We start from the raw sequence: 9,168 nt of genomic DNA on the forward strand, positions 1-9,168 counted from the left end.
CGTCAGCATTATAACACTCATATTTTTATGTTGTCTGCACTGGGTAAAAATTCGAACAACCTCAGGGTTTTCAGAAGCTTCAAAAAAAACATTGTCTAGAATAATCAAATGTTTTCTATCAGAAGGAAATACATCTTCATTTTCAAAAGATTCATGTAAACCTTCAATGAATTTGACATTTTTATTCATCTTTTGCAATTCACTATACATAGGTTGAAAATAAGTATAAATCCATACAATATTTACATTGACATCATCCATGACATGTTCACTATTTTCAAGTATACATTTTACAAAATGGGTCTTTCCTGACCCTGATGGTCCCACCCCAACGTGGATCGAAATTAATTTATTCCATAATGACCCCTCATCCACTCAAAACTCAGAACCCAAAAGGTTTGGTTGTGCCGTCCGATAACAATCGCCTCTTATCGTACACGACCCGGAGTTTTTTCGTAACTGATCTGTTTTTTAAAGTGATGTTCTTTTTATCCCTCACAATGTTGTGTTGACGGGTCTCAAGCACGCCGTCAGGAGAATACTCTAAAAACAAGTCATCCAGTGTCACCACAAACAACGGGGAACCCTTTACACATGACTGTTAGATTGTGGATGAAAAGTTTGAGGCCATCCTGAAAGAGGTCTAAACTGAGGATATCACGTATTGTTGTACTTGTTATTTAGAAACAATACAATACAAGGGACCTGCCATGATGTATGGTTGAGAGACTGCTACACAGGCAGAGAAGCAGAGTCACATGTGTCTGAATTGATGGCCTCGTTTTCATAGGCGGAGTGAGCATCTAAGATCAAGATGGAGGTCGCCGATTTGTGATGGCTACTAGTGAGGAACAGATAAAATGTCATACATTGAAGATTTTGCAAGCTACTCACAAACATTCAACATAAATATTTGCCTGCATTCAACTTTTAATTTTCAGTTTTTATCATTTCTATCTTTTGCAGGAGATAACTATTCCATCATTTATGTTTAAACCACATCATAATGAGAATATATTCCAACAGCATTAGATTTAGCTCTTTCAAAATTTCAGATTTTGTTCAAGGATATTGTCGATATCCATTTGCCTTTGGAATTAATTGAGATTCCTTGCAAAAGTATCCTATTGACGCAAATGTTGACAGTAACGTTTGAAAATCGTAACATGGTCCTAGAAATTGCAGCACCTTCAAGAGTTTCTCCACAACCAACAGAAACACTACATCATTACAAAATATAACCCAAAAAGTACTGTAGTAACATGCAAACATGAACGTCAGTCTACACTTTGACTCCAAAGATCCAGTGGAAAAGCCTCATAGAACTTCATATCCAATATGTGTTCCTTCCTTCCGTTTAAAGTTCTCGTATGAGATGTTGATGAGATGTTTATGAGATGTTCATACAAATTCTACCAAGAAGAACACACCCAAACCAATGACAAGCATTGTCTAGGAGTTGTAAGTGATATGTTCATCAATTCCGCATTCACCTACGGATGCGTAGATCCAACAAGTCCAACATTTCCCCGCTGTGGGACAAATAAGGGGCACTCTGTGCTCAAGATTCAAGATTGTATTAATCACCGTGGTCACCCTCGACATTTTGGGTCCTCTCATTTTAAATGACATTTTCTATGTTCATATTCCGTCGTATGCAGTTACACTTTAAAACTTAACTGACTGATGGATGGATAGGTAGATGCAAGTTCATAAAAAGGAATAAAAGCCTTCTGCAGGATTCAGTGCCTCATTGAGAGACTACTAGCGTAAAAAAAAAAAAAAAAAATGCTTCCACACAATTCGTACACCTTGTGAATGTAAACAGATAGAAGATAAAATACTATCCAGCATGAAGATATGTAAAGAAAATATAGGTCTAGGACGATTAAAAATGAAAAAAACTGAACGTATGTCAGAAACTACAATGTCAACCCTGTGATTTGTTGTTTGTCAGTTAGAATTGGCAGTGATTAGTAAAAAGTTTTACTTGTAAAAAAATATATATATATATATATATTTCATACTATTTCGTGGAAAAAGCGGGGGTTTGTGACTGGTAGCGAAAATAAAAAGTTCTTGACATCTCAAAAGTTATACATCTTTTATGTTTTTCAAATTTGACAAATGGCTGAACAAATGAAAAAAGTTTGTCAAAATTTTTAAATAAACTATATCTAGTTTCTAATAATATTTCTAATAATATTAATCTATTTATCCTATCGTAGATAGTTGTACAAAAACGTCAGGCTTTAGTTCAGGATTACTAATACAATTTGTGTAAACAGACAGTTTCAGGTAAATGAAAAGATTAAGAAGATTGGGAACATGCCAACACGTTCGTACATACTAAAATGGCTTGTTGTCTTATAGTGAGAATGGAATGTCTTAAATTTGATGCGTGTGTGTGTGTGTGTGTTGTTGTTGTGTGTGTGTGTGTGTGTGTGTGTGTGTGTGTGTGTGTGTGTGTGTGTGTGTGTGTGTGTGTGTGTGTGTGTGTGTGTGTGTGAGTGCTGAAAAAAAACTTTATTTGTTGTTTTTTCAAACAATTCAATTTCTGGTACTGACAATTAGAAGTTTTTAACAGTGAAACAGATATTTGAGAATCTAATGGATGGAGAAAAGCTTGAAGTAAAAGGAAAAATGTGCTTACAGACTTCAGTGCTGCGATTAGATTTTATAAGATGAACAGCCAGCCTACCAAAACTATTCTTTTATGGTAACTTGCGAACACAGACAAAACAGACAAGACAAAAACAGTTTCACAAACCTACAATGTCAACCAGTTTAATTTGCCAGTTGTTTGTTTTTAAAACACTGAAAAAAAGTTTTAAAATTTGAGACACAGTTATTATTTATCAACTGAGACACAGTTGATAAATAATAACTGAGAATACACCTGTAACTTGTGAAAAAAATATGAAAATACAATATCTGAATTTGTTTTAAAAGCATTAAAATTTTGTGAAAATGAACAACAGAAACACAATTTTTTAAAATGGAAAGATTTAATCTAAACACTCGGGTTACTTTTTTATAATTCTCAATTCATACATTCAAAGTTTCACCTCAGCTCGAAGCAGGTTAGTCTCTGGATCTGATCTAACTATCACATATGATGTTGGAGTAATTGCGTCATTGAGTTTCCTCCGCAGGGTGGCTGAGCGCACCGTTAGAGATAGGGTGACGAGTTCGGTCATCCGGGAGGAGCTCGGGGTGCAGCCGCTGCTCCTCCACAACTAGAGGAACCAGTTGAGGTGGCTCGGGCATCTGATCCGGATGCCCCCTGGACGCCTCCCTGGGGAGGTGTTCCGGACATGTCCTACCTTGAGGAGACCCCGGGGAAGACCAAGGTCTCGCTGGAGAGATTATGTCTCCGGTCTGGCCTGGGAACGCCTGGGATCCCCCGGGAGGAGCTGGAGGAGGTTTGTGCGGACCGGGAAGTTTGGGCTTCCCTGCTCCAAATGCTGCCTCCACGACCCGACCCCGATAAGCGGTAGAAGAAGGTGAAGGTGAAGGTAATTGCGTAATGCATGCATAATTGGTTGATTCATCTTGATAATACAAACTATGATATTTGTTTTTATCCTTTGGTGCAACTTTTAAAGAGTTAAAACATTCAATTATTTCTACACTTGTTGCCTGGTTTTGAATAGTTTTTAATTTTTTTTTTAGCATTTTTAAAAATGCTAAACACAAAATGCACACTACGAAACTAACATGTCGCACCGTACTGCTCCCGCATTTGGCTATTTTCACCTGAAAATACAGAATAAAGACACATTTAAATCAATGAAAAGCATGGCTTGTAATATACACATTTTAGCCACTTGTAAGGCAATAAAATAAAATAAAATAAAATTAAGGGTTAACATACTTTGGATATTTCTACACTACTTGTCTGACTAGCGATAGCATCAAGTATAAATGAATGTTCATTCAATGAATGTTCTGTCCCTCCTACATTGTAGATGTGTTACATGACAAGTTATAGGATGTTTGTATAGCTATTGTATCGCATTGCTTCACAATTGTTACATTGCAGGAACACAGTCAGTCATTTCATCTTGCATGATATAGGGACTGAAAAGAAGCAGAGTGAAGAACAGTTCTTGTAACTTATTCTCACTTTCCCTCATTTTTGCCACAGTGTTTGCGTGTCGCTGTGTGAGTGTTAAGTTTGTTGTGTGTTACAGACCATTTTGCGCTCTCGAAGGCTCAAACGTTGTATTGCTCAGTCTTGTCTGATCTAAATGTCACAGCTAATGATGAAGTAATTTTGTACTGCTCGCACGTTTGATCGTTTTACCCCTAAATTACAGGGTACAGTGCAAACTAAAAGTAGTCAATTTTTTTTTTTACCTTTAGTGTGACTAGATTTTTTTCGAAAAGCATGACTCAGTCAAGCAACGACTGATGAAAATAGAATGTTTCTATATTTTATCGTCTGACTTGAAACAGCATCATGTAACTTTAAAATAATAAAATCTCTCTTTGTTCCAGCTCCAGAGGTCCTTCCATCGCCACCAGAAGGTTATCGGCTGACTCGAATCTAATATCAGAAGTGATAATGCATCTAGTACATAATATCATGAGATATTAACAGAAGCTTATAAATGATTAAATATATTTACCTGTATCACTCTGCTTTAAATGAACGTCACCCAGATGGGTAATAATTCCTATAAAAGAAGAGATGAATATGATAAACCAACATGACAAAGTTTCTGTAACAGTTTTTTATATTCACCTATAAAGCATCCGTGGCTAGACTGGTATCTATTGAAGGGAGCACCGCAGTCGGATCCGCGTGTACGCCACCGTCTTCAAAAGTTGGTCGCATTATTGCTCGAATAATGAAATCTTTTTACCTGTATCACTCTGCGTTAAATGAACGTCACACAGATGGGTGAATGAAAAGAGATTTGATATGTGATAAACATGACATAACGTTTTTATGATACCTATATATGTATATGTAGATACATATACTGTATTCATACAGATAGATCGATATATTCACCTACGGTGTGCAGAGGAAGAGGCATCCATAGCGAGACTGGAGTCCGTTTGAAAAGGAGTCCGATGAAGTTCTGGAAGGCCTGGTCAACAGCAAAGGTTACCCCTGAACTGATGTAAAATGTGGTCAGAATCAGGGTCATCAAAATACTCCATTTGTGTGGGCAGGGCTTTTTTTGGATTTTGGATAAAACAATGTTGGAAGAGCTCAGCGTTTGCTAGATAGCTCAGAGGTGTGAACTTTTTCCCCTGTCAAATGATGCTATTTGGAAAGGAGGGGTGTGTGTGTGTGTGTGTGTGTGTGTGTGTGTGTGTGTGTGTGTGTGTGTGTGTGTGTGTGTGTGTGTTGTCTGAAGACAGCGAGGTTTGCCTTCAGACAGACCTCTCTGTCTTCAGATTGTCTCTTTTGAAGATTCAACCGGCCGGGAAAGAACTCACATCTCCTCAGCAAATTAACCGGTGTCATGGACTCTGTTTCAGTGTCTGAGAAAGAGTCAGGCCTAATGACTGTTGTTCCCCCACTGTTTGACCTCATTTTTGAAAGTATTTCCTGAGTAAGTAAAAAATCACTCACACAGGGTATAAAATTATTTAATTTTAATTTAATTTAATCGGTCTATTTAGACCGATTCAACAGAAACTCATATGAGTCGGATAGCTGTGTCATTTGAACTAATGTTGAAAACTAAAAGTATTTCTTTCTTTTGTTTTATCCCTGTTCACTCAACCTTATTTTCTGAAAAACTAAAAATATTTCTTTCTTTTGTTTTATCCTTTCATCGCTTTACCCTAGTTTCTGAAATCTAAAAGTTTGCCTCTCTTTTGTTTTATCCTTGTTCACTCAACCTTATTTTTTTGAAAACAAAAAGTATTTCTTTCTTTTGTTTTATCCTTTCATTGCTTGACCCTAGTTTCTGAAAACTAAAAGTATTCCTCCCTTTTGTTTTATCCTTGTTCACTGAATGTTATTTTCTGAAAAACTAAAAGTATTTCTCAAACAAGTAGAAATTATCTGTTTTAAACACATTTTGAAAAACTGGTGCATGAGTTGGGTAGCTGTGTCATTTGAACTATTAGTGAAGACTGAAGGTACGTACACACCGAACGCGACATTTCTGTCGCTGTAGCGCCAGTCGTCAGCAGCAGGTAGCTTGCTCAAGTCCTCATTAGTCGCCACCTGTCCGGATCGAAAGTAGGTCAGTCGCCGGAGGGCGTGGTCTCAAGTTGTTGTGGACGGTGGATTGAAGATGGCGGAGCCGGTGCTCAAACTATCGCTACTTATTAATTGAAAACATGGAAAAAGAGACGTCTCTCGTTTCGTAGCATTCGCCAGAGCCGCTCACACTGGTGAATTTAACTTCCTGCTCCAGCAGCGTCACCGGGATACGGCCCCTTCGTGCGGTACTTCAGGCGGAACCGCCGCGAGTTGGACGACCTGTTGGTCCGGATCAGTGGCCGAATACAGGACACCAAGTGCCGCGGTCTGTCCTCTGGCGAACGTCTGTCTTCGGTAAGCAACTCGATGTGTAGTTATGTACGGCGACTTGTGTCCAAGTTTTTCTGAACTGTCATCAGTTCATGAACTCCGCGGTCGTATCTGCTGTATGCTTGAAGTAATTTTCGGAGATATATAATCTGTCATCGTCAATAATTTGTACACTAAAGTCTTTTCAGTGAGCGCCACTTTGTGGTAATCAATGAATGCAACAGTTAAATGCATTGTGATGAAACAATTTATCCTAGATGCACTGTTGTATGGTTGATATATACTTTGTTAAATTATCACCAACATATATATGTTTACATATCCATGTATGGTTTATATTTTGCAGATCTTCGGTAACAGGAGACTCATCACCAACTGCTTCTGTGTTGGTGACCGTCCACTTCCAGGAGCTGACCAGAGGACCACGGCCACCGACCACATATGTTTTTGTTGAAGATGGGGCTTCTCCTTTTTGGAAAAAAAACAGTTATCAGTGCAACACAATTGCTCATTCAAGAGTCAGCCACCTATTTTAACAAAGCATAGGTTCTTGCATATATATTTCATCTCTGCAATAAAACAAAGCTGTGTTCAACTCAATTTGTTGATATTTTGCAAAGTGCTTTTGATTTTATTTTTTTCTGTGAATCCATTTTTCACAAAAATAAATGTTCATTGTCAAACACTTTATTTGCAAAAATAAAGTAACCCCATTCATTTATACTCATTCAATACACACAGAATCACAGTCAAACTTGAAGTGAACTACGTAGGTGTGTTTTGAAGGATCTTCCTCAGAGGGACGAGGGTCAAGAGAGGCGGAGGAAGTGGGGCGGCATCCGGTTCTTTAATGAAACTGTGGCTACAAAGAAAATAAATGAAGGGTCCAAATGGTTTCAGTCAGCTGTTGTTTTGCTTGGTAAAGTAACATGTACATTTTAAATTTATGTGGAACCTGGAAGGAACGAGGACCTTGAAAACTGTCCCTTCTTCTGAGCTGGGTTTGTGGAGGGAGTACATTAGTAGATGTTTGAGCTCAGCTTCAGCATCGGGGGACCCCTTCCTCTGTTGGTCTCTTCCATCGGTGTCCTGCACATAATGAAAGTTGAGTCCAATTACATGCCATAGTGATGAGTACGAATAAATAAAATCTGTATAGGACAGCAATAGTTAACCTAAAGCAAGTCATGTCACTATGACAGTGCTTGAATGATGTAGAACAATAACATTTAATTAAAAAAATAGAATAATGCTAGAAAATGCTATTTCTACATACATCAGGAGCAGCAGTGGATGAGGAGGGGGCAGTGGCAGGTGGAGGAGACGCAGCAGCACCTGGTGAGGCAGGAGGAAGGTCCATCCTCCTCCTCATCATCATCACCAACTTCATGAGTGGATCCATCCTCCTCCTCTCCTTAATGACAGCATAGCGTGATTACATTATTGTACAAGCTATACAGAAAAAAGCTATACAGAAAGCTACATACATTTTTATATTTATATATTAATCTAGTATTCAGAATATCCCCACTAAATGAACGTGCAAACCTACCTGCTACCTTGCTGCTGCAGCAGCTGCTGCCTCTCCAGTCATGTTGGCCGAGGTCTCTCTTGGAGATGAAGGGCTCCAGAAGAGAGAGGGCGGTGAAGAACGCTCACTTCACGGCACTACAGTAGATGCCGCTGACCACTCCGCTCCTCGGTCACCGTCCTCCCCTCATATAAACAGACCCTTCAGGACGTCTCATCTGAATTTAATTAAATCAGAAACAGTACTTATTTATCTCGTCACCATACATACGTAGTTTCTACAGTCGCAGCGGTGCATTCGCCTCGTAAACTCGGTGGACATTGCGTTTAGGCGAACATAACTTTAGTAAACTTACGTAAATAAAGGTCTCAACTCACCAGGAACGCCACCGTTGTGGCGAACTTTCCCTCCGGACAAGATTCCTCCTATTTATGTTCCGGTGGAAATGAAAAAATGCACGATTTGAGCCACTCTCAGGACGGCGGAAAGTCTGCTTGTAAACAACCGCAGCGATTTGCTTCTCCTCCGCCGGGACACGTCACTCGCGGATCTGGTCTCTGATTGGTCAACGCTCCGCAGGTGGTGAACTTCTGCGACTGTCGCTGTACCCCAGTTGTGTCGTCTTGAGTAGCCGGAGTCGCCGTATGTAGCTCAAATCTTGTAGCGTTGCACACCCCAGTCGCGTCTCTGCCATGTTGGTCGCCGCTGGTCGCCGTCAGTCGCCCAACCCCATTGACTTTCTATGCAAATCAGTCGTGTCGCTCGCGGAAGTCGCGTTTGGTCTGTACGTACAGTAAAAAAGTGTTTTGTTTCTCCTGTTTTATCTTTAAGAAATATTTCAAGAATGAAAAACTGTTTCATAAGATGTTAAATAACTTCTAAAATGTTTAAACCAGAAATAATATTGTAGCTACTAACACTGTGAGGATGCAGCTGACCCCTCCCATGCATCACACAGGATGTAGCATCCGCCCTCGACCTTCATTATTTTCCTTCCTGTCATAAAACAAGGGGAATGGTTATTATTTTAATTTCCTGTTGATATAAAAAAGGGGGAGGGTTATTATTTTAACTTCTTGTTGATAGAAAAAAAGGGGGAGGGGTTTTATTACCTCCGGAAGGGGAAGGGTTT

General features: G+C 39.2%; 1 long non-coding RNA gene across 1 annotated transcript; it reads right to left on the minus strand.

Annotated features, from left to right (window-relative positions):
- Positions 1-6,976: 6,976 nt before the first annotated feature.
- Positions 6,977-8,691, minus strand: LOC128752597 (uncharacterized). Its single transcript, XR_008413682.1, has 3 exons — positions 8,414-8,691; positions 8,058-8,253; positions 6,977-7,594 (listed from the first exon to the last, which is right to left on the minus strand). It is a non-coding gene; the product is annotated as an uncharacterized LOC128752597 (long non-coding RNA).
- Positions 8,692-9,168: the final 477 nt, after the last annotated feature.

The sequence above is a fragment of the Synchiropus splendidus genome, chromosome 1 (assembly GCF_027744825.2).
Source record: "Synchiropus splendidus isolate RoL2022-P1 chromosome 1, RoL_Sspl_1.0, whole genome shotgun sequence".
Taxonomy (NCBI): domain Eukaryota; kingdom Metazoa; phylum Chordata; class Actinopteri; order Syngnathiformes; family Callionymidae; genus Synchiropus; species Synchiropus splendidus.